A 17,445-nucleotide genomic window follows, 5' to 3' on the forward strand; every position below is an offset into this window, starting at 1 on the left:
AAAAGCTGACAAAAATTTGTAAAATCTATAACTCCTAAACCAGTAGGCCTAAAATCAAGAAATTTTAGGACAAGCAAGATAAGGAAATTATATACAATTTTTGTATTCAACACATCTATATAAAACATCATTTGCATCACAAAAATATCACCACCATAGAAACTGTACATGCAGCCATAACAGCAGAGATACAACTATATGCATTTACCATTTATGTTGTTAACAACTAACATTTTGTTGCTATATATGCAGCTCCATGTAACTCCTAACTATAACCAAGCAATCACATTACCTAGCACCAATTATTAGAAGTATTACATGGCATAAACACAAGCATCTACTAACAAACTTTTATTAGCTTTTCTATATATAAAAACCTATATATTAATTATAGGTGATGTTGCAAACATCTTATTTGGATCTCAAATTTTTATGAGAGATAGATGATAACAAAACATGACTAATGTACAAATTTCACATACTCAGGTTTTATAATTTAATTACTATGAAAAAGACAAATCTTAATTATCAATAAGCATGTAAAAACAAGATAAATATGAAATTCAATATTTTCTACAAATGCTTGGCCATATTATATGTTATTATGGTACCACAACATCATACAAAGATAATGAAACAACATTTTTTCCATTTTTACACCTTCATAAAAATGATAACTTATTTAAAACTATATATTAAGCACTAAGTAAGTTAAACCAATAACTCAACCATACCGCATCCAATGAACATAACATTTTTACCACAACACACATATAGCATCAGTAGCCTACCATAAAAATTTCACATCATTTGGAGCACCACAACTTTAGATATTAATTTATTCCTAGAAAACCCTAATTTACAAAGATAAATATGTGTAGTAAAAACTTTCTACTAAAACATATGATATTATGGAACTACTGCATAGATCTACTCACAAGGATTCCAAAACATGTTCATTTGCTATTTTATGATTTTTTTATGATTTACTATGTATTTTTTAAAGTTTTAGCTAATTATATGCATATAGGAAAAAGAAAAGAAAAACACTTTTGCATCGGGAACCCTATACTTTCCTCTAATCTACCTATAGTTCATAAGGTCTATTCACATGAGTCACAGGTTCTTCACTTAACCCCCTGCACTTGCTTCTATTTGAGCGTGACATCCTTGTTCTTCTTCAACTCGAGCAGAGCAGAGGAGATGGCTGGAGCTCGTGGTTCCGGCTAGCAAGGGCGGTGCCAGCGGGGATGAAGTGGAGGGGGAGCCATAGGGGGCCTACGTGCACTCGGGAAAGGCGGCTGTCAGCTGGGGGTGGCCCCAGTTTGGCCCGGCCACAGGCCATGGCGGCAGCCCAGCGGAGAGGAGCAGCGGTGATGAACAAGGAAGCCACGGCAGCATTAGAATAGTAGGGAAGGTTCCATGGGCCTACATGTACCCGCAGAAGGCGGTGGCTTTCCTAGAGGTGGCTCGTGGCCACCTAGCCACACATGCACATGGTGCCTAGAGGAACAACCCCGATGACGGTCGTCTACAGCGGCGAGAGAGGCTAGAAGAAGGGGTGCGTTGGGGTAGCATGTGGCGGTGTGGCGGTGGAGGCGTAGTGGTACTCGGCTAGGACAAGAAAGGCATGGAGGAGCTAGTCGGGCGGCGGCCATGGAGCTTCCATGGGCGGCCATGGCGCCATGCTGAGCAGGGCGAGAGGCAAAAGTGAGCGTAGAGTGGAGCTCGGGGTCAGGACAGCATTTGACAGGGGGCGCGGCTTAGGTAGGGCACCCTAGACACATGGAGCAGAGGCGAGGAGCATGGCAACCATGTGTCCCCTTTGGGGCCCATCGTCGAACACCTGGTATGCGTCGAAGTGCCCACTTTGATGCCCTCAAAATGACATATTCGACTTCGATTTATCTCCTAGCGTTATAACAAGGTTTGCTGACCACGGACTGCTCTCCAACTTCTTTTAAGGGTGCACAACCATTAGAGCAACCGATTAGGATATGGTTAGACTCCAAGATAGCAGTGTCAATGCATTGACAACAATTAAGGGAACTCAATCTTGATGAGCAAAACGAAGTCAAACTCCGACCAAACTTCTCTGAGTTCTTCTCCATGGAGTTAACTCCAACTTCTATTTTTGGATCAAATCAAGTTTCTTAATGAAAACACAGGAACGCGACACATCAATCATCATTGCCACTGAAATCTCTGACTTAGAATATTTTTGAAGGCTGAAAACAGCAATAGATTCAATCTTTGAGCCTCTATTTGACTTATTTCCAAGCTGATTTGGCTCTTGATCCAAAAACATAGTTTGGTACGCATAACTTAAACTTCAACTTCTGTTAAAGGTCAAACTTCATATCTGGTCTCAAAATTATAGTTTCATCTTGGTCAAAGTAGCATCACGATAAACCTTGGAATTAGGGTTTTCGACCAATTAAGGCATTTTCTTAACATTTTCTCAACATGAACCTTTCATGACTTTTGTTGTAGAGTTCAATTAGAGTCATTTGGGTAAGGTAGTAAGGTTTGGTCGACATCCCATGTTTCCATTTGCTTAATGAAGCAATTTAAGCAAAATGTAACTTATCATCTCATGTGACTTTTTGGCTCCAAACTTCATGAAACCTTTCCAATAGTCAATGTAGATGGAAATGAATGTGAGGCACATGAAAGGGGCACTTTTAACATTACTCAGGCATGCCTCTAAAAAGGGTCAACATAGAAGCAAATGTGTGTTGTCCAAGTTTAAGTTGGGGCTCATTCTTTGAGAGTTGATCCCAACACCTTTGTCACCACTTACAAGTTTGAACTAGAGCTCTTGATTACCACTAAACTTGTCATGTTGGAGCTCAAACCCATTGCTTAGCAAGTGTCTAACACCTAGGGTGTTACAGCCATGGTCCTAGGCTTGGAGGCGAGGCACGACCAATGCGATGTGGGCTCATGGAGGTGGTGGAGCTTAGTGTCATCATGGTTCGACTCAACGCAGAGCTGGTCGGTGAGGTGTGTGTAGAGGCACGGCTCTGGGTGCTCAGCTTGGCATCATCGGTGACCTCCAGTAGGGCAACGTAGACATAGCCAGAGTCAGAGGCGATGTCACAGTCAGAGTCATGGCCGTGGCTTCCTCACAGGGTCGTGGTGTAGGGCAAGGTTGATGGTGTTGGTCTTTGGCTCAGTGGCTCTAGTCAGCAAGGACGGGGTAGGGGCTCGTGGTGGTCATGACTTGTCGTCACCATCTTGGAGTAGGGGCACATTGAGGTTCTCCATGGCCAACTAGTGGCATGGCATGACAAAGATGGAGCAGGCACATAACCGTGGACAAGGAGAGCATGGCATCGTGGGGTTGGTGAGGGAGCTCATAGTGGACGACAACATGTCTATGTGGCTAGTTTGGAGAGGAGGTAGAGGTGGGCTCCTATGGCATAGCTTGAAGGAGAGCTTAGGGTGGCACAGCCAGACGATGGTGTGGTCAGGGTAGCTCAGCTGGAGGCACTCTTGATGGCACAAGAAAGAAGCAAGAAGAGATAAGAAACATGGTGGCTATGGAGGCTTTAGGAGAGGCCGAGCGGGCAGCAGTATTTATAGTGGGGTGCTAGGGTTTGGAGGGGGGGCCAAGCACTATGGATGGTGGTGATCTTTGGGAGGTGAGCTAGGGACACGTGGTAGTGGATGCGGGGGTGTGTGTACGAACACCGAGGCAGGGTGCGGGGCATGAGAAACGGTAGTGGCAGCTCCTTGGAACGCCTGGGCGCATCCTAGGGTTTTCCAACCTAGGGGCGCGGCTCTGGGATTGCGGGGGCTGGCATGGGCCTATGGGGGCCAGCTCTGGGCTAGTGGGTCAAGCATGCGGGATGGGCTAGGTGAGCGCTGTAGCATCGCTGGGCTGACTAGCCGTGTGGGTGATGGTGAGGGGAAGGAGGCTGGTGGCGAGCTGGGCCTGAGGGAGGAGCGAGGCCAAGGCCCTAATGGCGGTGGCAACCGAGCTAGGCTTGTAGGAAGGGGAGGCCGGTTGGGCTGGGAAGTGAGAGAGAGGGAGAAGTGGGATGGCTAGGAAGAGGAGGACGGTGGGCTAGTTTTGAAAGGAAAAGGAAAATAGTTTTTCCTTTTATTATTTATGACTCTAGAAAATTGAGATGAATTCAAAAGAGAATTGAGAGGAATTCGCTATGGATTTGTGCACTCCAAACTTCAAGACAAAACTCAATGCCAAACGGACTCAAGAACAAGGGCACAATCCTATAAACAAATCTATATGAATGCACCAATCTATTAGCAAGCTCTCCTTAATTTGATCTTGGTTTGACCTGGTGACTACATGATTCACACATTGCAGGAAATTTTTTAAAAAGTTCTTATTTTTGGTTGCACAAAAACCCAGGATGGTATAGTTCACCCCCCTTATAGTAATCTTGTCCCCAAGATTTTGGGGTTACTACTTTTGAAGGATGGCTCTATGGGTTTATCTAAGGCTGATGGCTTTTACTAGATGTCAACATGCATTAATGCATAGGGTTTTGCAAAGAAGCTTTTTGGAGAAAGTTTTGAAGGAAGTTCTTTTTGGGAAGAAGTTTGCATAAAACCTTTTGAATGTCGAGAGGTATTTTGATAAAAGGGTGAAGGCACTTTGCTTGATCAAAATGTTTTTTGAAGAAAGGCTTTTTCTCAAAAGAGCTTTTTGAAATTTTCACAAACCAAGTTTCGAATTTCCTTTTGAAATCATCATTTTTTGCTTGTAAGCCGAGGTTTTTGGGAAACAAGTTTAAATACCAATTGAAAACATTTTCCACAACAAAAATTTTGTAAAGCAAGTTCAAATGCCATTTGGGAAAGTTTTTCTTTGAACAACAGTTTTTGGAACAAAAGACAACTTTGAAAGTAGTTTTCATTTCAAAACGAAATCCTCCCTTTTTTGCAAGATAGGGAAGCAACTTGAAATAGTTTTCTTTTGAAAACAAAATCCCTTTTGAAGTCATTTTTTTATTTGAAAAAACAAAAACTTTTGCAAATTTGCAATGCATTTTGAAGAAGTTTTGAAAATAGGTTTTCATAAACCCACTTTTTGGAAAACGCTATTTGAAGAAAACCGCTTTTCTCTAATTTTTCAAGAACACAAACAAAGGGTTTGAAGCATCTTTTAAAAAGCCTTTTGAAATAGGAGCATGGTTTTCAAAGCATTTGAAACAAACCAAGAGTTTTGGTGATAAGAAGTTGAGGGGAGAAAACTTTTTCAAAATCCCCTTTTTTGAAAGTTGTTTTTACTCCAAACAAGGGTATGTTTTGGTAAAGCTTTAGGTTTTGAAATCTCTTTACTAAAACAAGATAGGGTATTTGAATGGAGATTTTTTTAATCCAGAACATCCTTTGTTTTAAGTAAAACTCTTTTCAACCGATTGCTTTTGTAGTAAGATTTTTGAAAAGCTAAGCTTAGGATTATGGTGGTATGCGGGTACCTCGATACCAGGATACGCCCGATAGCAAGCCATGTGGATGCATCACACATGGGACCCCAGGTTTTGTAGCGACACCGTGGGTTATGATCATGACACACTACCAAATAAGTCACCGGCAATAGCTCAATATCCCAAGCTTAGAGGGAGAGGGGAGTTTTTAGAAAAGACGAGGAAAAAGCCTTTATACAAGATTTTTGGAAGGCCTCTTTTTTTTGAAAACATAGTTCTAAATCCTTTGTTTTGCAATCTTGTAAGGAAAAAGGTTACAAACTCAGGGTTTCAAAATCAACACAAAGATGTTTGAAAAAGATTGTCTCCCACTTTGTTTTTTGAAACTCAAATCAAAAGGTTTTGGTTTTGGCCAAACTAGACCAAACCCCCAAAAGAGATTTTGAAAATGCTTTAAATAGGTTTTCAGTTTATGAAATCAAAACTTTTATAGAAGGTTTTTGCTTTCCAAACCACTTTTGAAATGATTTTCAAGAACATTTTGGCCTTTTGAAGGGGAAGTATTGGAATTCAAACCATTTTGTAAACTATTCCAAACAAGCTTTTTGGACAAAAAGACATTTGGAAAATGTGACTACACGGAGTTTGAAACCATTTTGATGAATTTGTTTTGCAAATACCTAAACTTTTCAAGACAAGTAGTTTTGAGACCCTATTTGAATAATGAGGGAAGGTGATTTGCAAAACTTTTGAAATCTAGGGCTAGATCAGACTTTTGAAACGGGTTGAAATCAAAGCAAGTTTTGAAAACAAAATCTTTGGAGGTCTTTATTTTCTAAAACAAAACACACACATTTTTTGAATGATTTCAAATCAAGTGATTTTTTTGAAAACTGGGTTTAGTTTTTGAAACAAAGCGTTTTTGAATCAAACAAAACTAGTTTTGAAAATGAATTGAAACCGTTTTTTAGAAAAACCGTTTTCAAAACAACACTTTTGAAACTAGATTTTTGAAAACTCATTTTGGTTTTGCAAATCTTTTTGGAAAAAGTTCCAGACAAAATATTTTCATAATAATTTTGTTTTGATAAATCAGTTGCAATCATTTTTTGGAAGGCAAAGTTTATTTTTGAAAATGATTTTGGCTCTCAAGGAGAGATTAAAGAGCTTAAAACCAGATTGAGCCAAAACATATTTGGTTTGAACACACTTTGTTGATTGAAAAGCAAAAAATTTGTTTTTTGGAAGCAAATTTGTAACACCTTTTGAAAGGAGACCGGTTTTCAAACCATTTCGCAAATAGCTTTTGAAATCAAATCAGGTTGAGAAAGGAACTAAAACTGCTTTCTTTTGGAAAAGGAAAACCTTTCAAAAGTTTTGAAACCATTTTCCTTTGAAATAGAATTTGCTCTTGTTAAAGAAAGGACTTTTTAAACCAAAAGAAGGAAGGGCAATTTTGAAAATGGGTTTAGTTGGAAGCCAAAAACAATTTTGAAATGGTTTGGTAAAGATATGATGCATCGGCTTTGTATTTTTAGCTCTGATAGTCGGGGTCACTTATCTAGTCATAGGACAGCCTTGGGTTTAGCCTGCTAGGCTATCAGGCATCCAGAACCTCACATACACAAAATATCTTCGACAGCCTACACTCAATCATTAAAAATGCACAAGAGGCATAACAACACAAGATCTAGGCAATCAAGCAGCATTACAACTCCTATATGCATAGTACTAACAGAAGGTGACTCCTAGGCCTTCAAGTCTCACACAACTACCGAACTAGCATGGGCAGTAAAGGGGAATGTTTTCTACAGGTCAACTTTCCACAACAGGGGGGTCAGTTAGCAGTAGAACTCAATGCAGGGAGGGAAACAAGTGTTAGTACCTATAGTTCTACAGCAAATAGGATGGTTGGATTCTATACTAGTGTTTGGTCCTAAAGGTCTTGTCCTAAGGTCAAGTATGGCTCTAATACCAACTAAAACGATCCATGAGTTCCTCGAAGGGAAATCCACAGATTACATCATAATGTGAAAGTCCAGGAAGACCAAGCTATCACATTATCATTATTCATTTGATACCACAATGCATACATTGCAGAATTACAAGATTACAAGGTATTACAACACTTGGTAACACACCTAAGCACATCGTTTTTCTAGCAGAAATGCACACAGATCTCCATCAGAGTCGACATAGCGCGTCAGCGGGTGAAGGCTCCTACTTCACGGGCAATCATCAGAGTCGGTGTAGAATGTCACCAGGCGTAGACTTCATCTCCTCAACCAAACTTGAGCACAAGAACGAGGCCATCTAATCCTTCTAATCTCTATTGTTGTCATCAATGACATCCAAAACCTACCAAATATCTTTCAGTATGATTTATACTGGCCACTGGCTCCCACCCTATGCTTTGCGTTGCTTTGTGGTAAGTGGAATGCAAGGGTAGAGCAAAAGGCCTATTTATGGCTATAGTTTTTCCTATGCAAGTTCATTAATATTTTATAAAAGTTCATCAATTGTTAACCCATCTTATCCACACGTGCACCCATCCCATCACACACATCTCACCACACTCTCACTCTCTAGGCGATAAGGATGACTCCCTCTCGTGCCTTGCCTCATTGGCTCATGCTAGGATCCAACATCAACCTAGGGGGAAGAAGAAGAAAGGACACCTCTCACTAATCAAGGGAAGCGTAGGTCATAGGAATGTCCATATCCAGGGACACAGCTATATGTATAGATCAATCAACTCTGTAGAGCATGTACACCTGTGTTGACGGTCACTAACACCCATTTTGACCATCAACATTCCACCCAAAAGCATGACAAATTGAGGTAAATCATCATCACATGTGAAAATTTTTGTTTATAATTCACCTAGTTCCACTTGTGCTTGTAGAATTATTTGTATATAGGAAATTTGAGCAAAAATAAACAAAAAGGTGACAAATATGGACACATGGAAGCAAGTGGACATGGTAGGGAGCCTTGGGCCCACTTGACAACGCCGTCCAACCCCACAAGGGTGTTGCCCGGCTCCCAAGTCGCCATGCCACATCACCAATCCATGGGAGCAGCTCCAGAGCCAATGACAAGCGTCCATTCAAGTTGGTTTGATCAATGGACAAGATTTGATGATAGTGGATCCATGGGCCCAATGTCATAGACTTGGGAGGCTTCCACCACCTTACCAACCAACTTACCTGCCAAATTTTGACATGTGCTGGCTTCACAACCAACTTGGAGGAGCAACCACGGCGCTATGATGTAGAGGTGGTGCACCAAAGGGCTGGCTGGTGCACCCCTAGCATAGCCTGGCACCCTAGGTGCTCCACCGACCTACCTGCTACCTACAAATACCCCTGATGCCTCTCTACACTATAAATAGAGGGTGAGGAGCTCGGTGGAGAAGTGCCCCCATTCAATTCCAATCTTTCCAAGCTTCTCTTAGCTTTCTAGCTTAACATTAGCCATAGAGTACTAGTCTAGTAGTGGAGTAGAGCAAGAGTGGAGCTTCTCTCAGAGTCTAGAACAGTCTTCTAGGTCTGGTATAGCTCTTTTGTAATTCTTCATTTAGCATTTACTTTATTCAGTAATTATTTTAGTACTTTATTCTAGTATTATTGCTTTGCTTTACTTAAGTACTTAGTCATTATTGTTCATCATTAGTGAGCTTAGGTGCTTATTGTTTGGCATTAGTAGTGTAGGTTATCTCTTAATTAGTAGTTATTTGTTAGTATTGGTTCCACTATCTGGTTAGGGTGCTTTGATCTCATTTCATTGAAGCTCGGATCGAAGTAGTAAGTTTATAGATTAAGCATGGTGCTTAGGCTATTGATTACCTGTGGATACGACTAGGCCTCCAGATAGATTGTGGTAGGTGGCAAGTGGTGACAGCCTTCTCCATCCTCTGTATTCCACCATGATAGGTCTAGTTATTAAAGCATAGGGCTTATGGCAAACTTTGTCTATTTAACTCTCCTAGTTGGTAGGTGGGCTATGCCCCGAAGTACTAGCGCATTTCTCCTAGTCATTAGTTTACCCTTAGTTACTAAAAGATAAATCGCTCGCTCTCCCACCTAGCTATATCTCTAGTGTAGCTTGTTTAGTAGTTTAGTTTATGTACTTCACATTCAACTTCCACTATCGTTCACCCACCAAGGATACACTTAGGCTTCCCTTAGCAATCTACTAGTAAATATAAATTTTAGCCTTCTGCCTACCCATGGGAAAAATATAAATTTGACACTCGGTACTCACTGAGCGATGTGCTACGCGATAGTTCTATGAGCTTGCGGAATTCCTCCAATAGTTGTTAAGAATTATCAATAAGCATTTCTGGTGCCATTGCCGAGGAAGGCAACTGGCCTTGAATTTATATTGCTAGTCTTGCTAGCTAGTCTTTTAGTTATCTTAAGTAGTTTATCCTTTTTTCCTCATACCCTATCACTACCCTGCACGATCATAGCCGACAAGTCCATTCATGATTTTTCTGCACCCTTAACTACTAATGTAGCCATTGGACCCAATGTTATCAATAGGGATCTAACTTTGAGCTTAAGTCAGCGTTAATTACGATGGTTCAAGCTAGTCCATTTTGTGGGAAAGCCCATGAGGATGCAAATGCTCACCTCCAACAATTTTTGGAGATTTATAGCACATTCACCATTAAGGGAGTGAACCAAGAAGTTATATGTCTTTGCCTTTTCCCCTTCTCTTTATTAGGAAAGGCTAAGCAATGGTTTTAGTCTAACCACAATGTTGCAGACACATGTGACAAGTGTTCCAATACTTTCCTAGTCAAGTTTTTCCCTAGGGGCAAACTAGTGCTCTTCGCAATAAGATCTCTAGTTTTCCACAACTAGCAGATGAGTCGATTCCTGAAGCTTAGGAATGAATCCAAGAGTACGTCTCTACATGCCTACACCATGGCATAGAAGACTTGGCTTTTGATCCAGAACTTCTACCATGTATTGGTGCCATTAGATAGGAGCCATTTAGATGCTACTGCTAGTGGAGCATTCTTTTCGCTAAGTGTTGCAGATGCCAAGACACTGATCGTGAAGATGGTTTCCAACCAAGGATGGAGCGACGATCAACTCCAACACCGTAAACGAGGTATGCATTCAGTTAAAGAAATTGACATGCTTGCAGCTAAGATGGATTTGTTCGCAAAGCGAGTAGAACATCATGAGAAGGTGAGTGCCCAAGAGACACTCAAAGCCATGGAAATCCCACATGACTTGTGAAGTCTGTGGACATGTTGGACATTCGGGCAATTCCTGTTCTGAGACCTAGGAAGACCTCGACTTCATCAACACTGACAATGGGTTTTATCCACCACAACATCAAGGATGGAATCAGCGCTCCAACAACTAGGGAGGTAGCAATTATTACTCTTCTCCTCATGTAACTAATTAAGGTAATAATAGTTATGCTTCCCTTAAAGATCTTGTTTATAGCAATGGTAGAATGATTGATAGCATTAATAAAAAGTTGCATGTTCATGACAAGATGTTGGAAAATATAAATGGTAAATTGAATGAGTTTTCTTCTACCTTAAAGAATCAACTTAGTTTCAATAAAATGATAGAAACCCAATTAGCCCAAATTGCTGCTGCTATCTCATCCTATGAAAAAGATAGAATTCCTGGCAAACCTGAAGGAACCATAGAGACAACCAACCTTGTTATGGCAAGGTATGACTTTTCTAAAAATGGCTGGGGATTTCCTATTAAGAAAGGTGATCCTAGGAACCCCATCATTACTTGCTCCATAGGACCCCATACTTTTCATAATGCCATTTGTGATCTAGGGTCTAGTATTAACATCATGTCTAAGGAAACTTATGATAGATTATTTTACACTCCCCTAGTTTTAACCTCAGTTTACTTCCAATTAGCCGATCAATCCACCCATTATCTCGAGGGAGTAGCCATTGATTTATTAGTTAAAGTCAGGAGTGCTTATGTCCCAATAGATTTTATGATCTTAGTGTGGCGGTCCTTAATGATCAAATCCAACAACCAATTAATATCCAAAATGGAAGAAATAAACAAACTTTTGACACATATGCTTTTACTATTAACCAAGTTCCACTTGTATTGGAAGAAACATGTTTTGCAGGACATACATTTCAATACAAGTGGAAAATAAGACAAAAGGCACAAAATGTAAAGGAGAAATGCATAAGAGAAATAAATGGAAAGTCCACCTACATGCCAAAACTAGGCCGAGCACCACCGAGGAAGCAACCCAAGCCTAGCCAGTAGCCCACCGGAGCAAGGCGGTGGTGAGCGGGGCCAGCCCTGGTGCGGCTGCACTAGGGGTGCTCCCGCACCCCCACCCACCGCCTAGCCCGGTGGTTGCATGGCAATATGCAAAGGCGGCTCAAGGTGGTTTCCTAATTTATCAATGCCGAAACCGACCACTTAGCAGTATAAATAGGGGTACTGCTCTCCTTCAGAAACACACTTCTTTTGGGCTCTACAACTCCACCTCCACTTGTACTCTTTTTACTTTTAGTAGTATTTTGTGAGCTAGGCAATAGCTACCTTGGAAAGCTTGGCTCCTTGGAGGAAAGGATCTTTGGTATGAATAATATAAAGAGTTCTTCCAAAGTCTTGCTCTCATTTTATCATAGTAGTGCATATGACCTAGACTATAGTTTTCATGCTATATTCTTGACATATGAACTAGTATATAGTTTGTTTGTTATGATCTTAACATGTAGGACTTTATGCTTAACCATTCATATGACTTATATGAGTAGAAGTAGAGCTAAGTTGAGGTGGCAGTTTGTCATTCCTTTGGGTTTGCCCATGTCCTATGCTTGTCAATCCATATGGTTGGAGTCCTGGGGGATATGGGTAGTTTCTTTGTACACAAGCATAGTGCCCGGGTGTACAGGAACCTTCGGATATGACAGTACCACTGGTTGAGGGGTAGGCGGTAGGTGATGATAGCCCTATCCATCCCTTATAATCCCCATGTTCGGGTATCGTATAGGAGTCTTAAAGTCTCCCTGGCTTGCTAGCAAACCAATCTTCTCGTCCATCTTAATCTTAGTTCTAACTCTAATCATGTAATTTGTATGATGATTAACTGTTCTTTGCATGGCTATATTAGAACATGCCTACTCCACTTAGGACATTCTTTTATTCATTTTTTCCTTTTATCCTTGAGGTTGGTCCAAATGTGTGTCCACTATCTTTGAAATACCATTTTTACCCCTATTATAGACTATTGGTTCACTATGCAAGTATGTAATCTTGTTCATATCCTTGCTAGACTCTTTATACCTTGCCCTCATTTAGGAAAATATAAATAATGTTACCCTGAATACTTTCAGGTGAAATGCTACAATGATAAATCCATGCGCTTGCAGATATTGATTCTGTAATCATTAAGAACTATCGTGGTTAGTGTTTCTTGGTGGCGTAGCTAAGGTTTACCAAATCTTAGTGATGGTGCTAAAAAATGCCAACCAGCATTTCTGGTGCCACTGCTAGGGATGGATTTTATCTCCAACCTTAGTAGTGATGCTAAGAAATGCCAACAACCATTTCTGGCGCCATTGCCAGGGAGGGCATTGGTGAAATGAATCTAGTAGGATATGATCATGATCACATGCATGTAATGGTTGCCATAGTTTATGCAGGCTAACTCTGCTTGTTTCCTTCTTGTTGTGGATGAAAATAGGATGGTGTTTGACCGGTTTCATCTTGCCAGAAAACAACACTGATAATCCAGAGGCGCTTCTAAGGAAGAACAGGTCCTGTACTGCTTCTTCCTCCGCTACTCCACTGGTAGTTGAACCAGTCGCCCCTGCACCATCCACTACTACCGCTATGGCTAAGACACTCTATGACTACTCCACCCCCACTGTTGCGAACGTCCCCATTGGGCCCGCTGTCAACACGGGCAATGAAAACTTTGAGCTGCGCACTGGCCTGATCATGATGGTGTGGGCAAACCAATTCTGTGGTTTGACTAGCGAGGATGCAAGTGCACACTTGCAATACTTCCTTGAGCTGTGCAACACCATTGTCATCAAAGACGTCACACCAGCTAGCATCAGGCTCCATCTATTTCCCTTCTCCCTCGCGGGGAAGGCAAGCAGTGGTTTTACAAGGACAAGGAAGCTATCAACACGTGGGACAAATATTCCACGGTGTTTGTCGCAAAATTTTTCACCATGGGCAAAACCAATGCCTTGAGGGGCAAAATTTCAAATTTTCAACAGACTTCAATGGAATCCATCCCTGATGCATGAGAGAGGCTGTAGGATTACATCTAGGCATGCTCGCACTACGGGATGAAGAACTGGCTCGTGTTCTAGAACTTCTATGAGGGGCTTACGGCCATGTCGAAGGGGCACGTAGATGCTGCTGCTGGAGGCGCATTTCTTTCCCTCACCATCAATGGAGCCACAGCTCTCATTGAAAAGATGGTAGGAAATCTAAGCTGGGGGAAGAACGAAAACAACAAAAGGCATACATACCGTGAAGAAGGTGGATATGCTTGCATTAAAAATGGATCTGCTATTGAAAAGACTGGATGAGAGGGCCCACAAAAAGGAAGCAATGAAGGCCACCATCCATGCCATGGACTCACATATGACATGTGAGGTCTGTAGAGAGGTCACACACTCAGGGAACGACTGCTTCGAGATCCATGAAGAAGCATCGTACATCAACAATGGGTTCCAACAAGGTAATAATAATCAGTCACGCTTCCAAGGGGGTAATAATAATTATAATTCAAATTTTAATTCAAATTTCAATTCAAGCCAACCCTCCTTGAAAGACATGGTCTTAGGCCAGGCTAAAATTAATGAAAATTAATGATACAATGATTCAAAATATAAATTCTAAACTTGAAATTTTATCCTCCTCCATCAAAAATCAATTGAGTTTTAATAAAATGATCGAAACACAAATTGCTCAAATAGTTGTCGCTATTCCTGCCAACCATTTGAGGAAAATCCCGGGGCAACCCGAGAATTCCCCCGAGTTTGTTCATGCAGCTATAGAGCGATGAAGGAGGAGAAGTCTTATCGACGGACTATAAATGTTGAGCCCTTGTTGAAGGTAAATCGATAGTTATCTTCAAAAATTCAAAATTTCAATTTTTTAAAATTAAAATTTTAAAATTTTGCTTCGAAATAAACTTTTTAGAAAAATAACATAAAATCATTTTCTGATAGTATAGATTTTCTCTTATAATTTCTCATTTTTGAAATATTTATGAAAATTCAAAATATAATAAAAGCTTTGTTGGAAAATCAATTTCGTGAGCAAATTTTCGAAACCGAGGGAAGCACCAATGGCTACATCTTCAAAGTGGTCGTTCGGAGCAACCTGCCAAAGGGGGATCGAGCGGGCCCACCTCTGCTGCCGCCGCACTAGGCGCTGCTGTAGCTCCAATGGCTCCTAGCCGTTGCTCCCTCCCACTCTCGGTCAGAGCTCTGCTCTATAAATCCCAAGAGCTCAGGTTGAGGCCCTCCTCATCCTCACACTCTCCATTTTTCACTCCCTCTCACTCTCTTTCCTTCACCACTTGCAAAAATATTTTTCCACAAAGCTTGAGAGCAAGGAAACTCTATAGAAAAATCCTACGCTCAAAGCCACCAAGTCAAGCTCGTGGGTTGTTCGATTTATTTTTGCTAACATTACCCCATTTTCAAGCTTGTTGTGTGTTTTTGCCATGGGCAAGTTCGGTAGGAAGCTTGCCGGCACTTTTCAAGAAGGCCATGGGAGCAAGCTCAAGTCGATCCCACAGAAGTTCAAGCATGCTCTACACTGAGCCCAAAGAGAGCTCAATGAATGAAGATGAAGAAACTGAGACGATGGAAGAGCAAGAAGAGCAAGAGCAAGAGCAACCGATGGAGGTAGGTGACAATGATCCACACCTTGATTTAGAGGGAGAATGGGAGATGCAAGCGTACAACCTCATCAAGAACTATGAGTTCATCCACATGCCTGCGTATGATCCCGACCTTCTCCAAAAGATAGGTATGGACACTGAATTCACCACCATCTGGAAAGTCATTGGATGGGAGAACGTTGATCGCGTTGACGAGCAAGGTTCTCACCTTCTGACGATCCAGTTTTTATGCTCTTTGCAAGAAGTTGAGAGTGGGATTACTTTTCATCTTTTTGAGAAAGAATATTATCTTATAAGGAGGAATCTCAGTTTTCACTTAAGCTTTAGTACAAAATGTTCAATGCTCTCAAAGGATTTAATCACCATGAATTTTGGAGAGTAATTTTGGGTCAAAACATAGTTGGCAAGTTTCAACCTCAAAATATGAATATTCACCATCCTACTTTGAGGTTCATGCACTGTTGGATTGCTATGACTTTGTTTGCTAGACAGGACATTCGATTTGTTTACCATCCAAAAATGCAAATCCTCTATGCCATGCTTAAAAAGATTAAAATTGCTCCTATGAAAGAAATTTTTAAACATTAGTTAGAAACATTCAAGGCTTCTACATCTATCTCTTGCACGTCCCTTGTGACTCGTATTGCCGCTAGTATTGGTGCATTAGATGGACAAGATGTGATATACATCTCTACTCCACGCATCGATATTAATGAGCACTACTTGATGCAAGGGCATCATTTGAAATATGATGATGTAGGGAACCTTGTGTTTTTCTGCTCGGGATTTACAAATGAGATTACGTTACCTAACCCAGAACTCTCTTTGTATAAGTCCTCGAAGCTAACCTTCACTCTTGTCGAGCAAGAGGAAGCACGCATGAGTTCTGTTTCTCGCAAGTCAACACGGAGTAGGACTAGGAACAAAGTAGGTAGCTCTCAACAGCCACCGCCGACACTGACACCACTCGTGCCTCAGGCGTACCATGCGGAGTGGTTCCCGGCCATGCAGATGCCTGGGTTCGCACTCGGGTACCAGCCTGGCTAGGGTCACACCCCGCAACCACACAAGGCCGGTAGATTGGGATGGCATGAGGCTGATGATGTAGCATGGAGACATGTTCACTCCTCTGACTCTGAGGGACTACCACCACCCGTCCAGCCATGACAGTCTACTTTGGATTGTCGCGAGCTAGACGGTATCAACACCCGCCTCGGAGGACTGAACATTCGTATAGGCAAAATTCAAAATACACTTAACACTCATGTGCAGGATACGACCAGTGGTAGCTTCAGCAGCAGCAACAGATGACGCAAATGAACGCGTTGCTGAAGCAATAGCATGACGCACAGGTGGCCTATTGGCGGTCCATAGGATACAATCCCGTACCATAGGCCATGAGCTAGGTTGGGGGAGGACCCCCACAAAGGTAACTTGTATCTTTTATTTTTCATATTTTAAAATTTCATATTTATTTTCTACATTTATTTAATTATTGGCGGTTAAAAAACAAAAAATTAACAATACCAAAAAAGAAATATGATAAAGACAACAAAAATATTTATTCCACTCTCATATGTGTTTTAAAGAATGTTTACTTTCTTTTATGTTAAAATGATAAATAGTTGCTCTGTCTATAATTCATCTATGCCTAGGCTGTAACTTAGTATTCCCCAAGATTTAAGTCTGTTGGCTAAAAATGTCTCATCCTAAAAACTTGAAAAACTTGTGTGTTGCAAATGCATGCTCCTTTTCTAAGTTGTTTCGAGTTATGATATGATACAAATAGAATTTGCTATGATTTTGTTCTAAGATAAGCTTGATATCTGAAGTTTTTAATTTCAAAAGTGCTAAAATTCAAAGTTCCTCAATGATTATGAATACCTACCAAGGCCATATGACATGATTCAAATTCAAAAACTTAGTCATATGCTACTTGTTTGAGCATTGAGCTTTTGTCAAATTATTGTGACCCTTGTTGAGATTCTCATCATGCGTCCATATTCAAGACTCATGTACACCCACAAATAAAATGCTAACTCGTACACTAAGAGTTATGCAAAAACATGCTTTTCCATTCACCAAATAATACTCTATTCATTTTGTCACCCATTTCTCTCTCAAAAATTTCATATGCCAAAATGTAATA

At 40.9% G+C, this 17,445-nt stretch overlaps 2 non-coding genes across 2 annotated transcripts; both read right to left on the bottom strand.

The window, feature by feature from the left end:
* Nucleotides 1-10,236: 10,236 nt before the first annotated feature.
* Nucleotides 10,237-10,343, bottom strand: LOC136514572 (small nucleolar RNA R71). Its single transcript, XR_010773727.1, has one exon. It is a non-coding gene; the product is annotated as a small nucleolar RNA R71 (small nucleolar RNA).
* Nucleotides 10,344-13,619: 3,276 nt separating this feature from the next.
* LOC136514618 (small nucleolar RNA R71) lies at nucleotides 13,620-13,727 on the bottom strand. The gene has a single exon (XR_010773769.1). It is a non-coding gene; the product is annotated as a small nucleolar RNA R71 (small nucleolar RNA).
* Nucleotides 13,728-17,445: the final 3,718 nt, after the last annotated feature.

The sequence above is a fragment of the Miscanthus floridulus genome, chromosome 16 (genome assembly GCF_019320115.1).
Source record: "Miscanthus floridulus cultivar M001 chromosome 16, ASM1932011v1, whole genome shotgun sequence".
NCBI lineage: Eukaryota > Viridiplantae > Streptophyta > Magnoliopsida > Poales > Poaceae > Miscanthus > Miscanthus floridulus.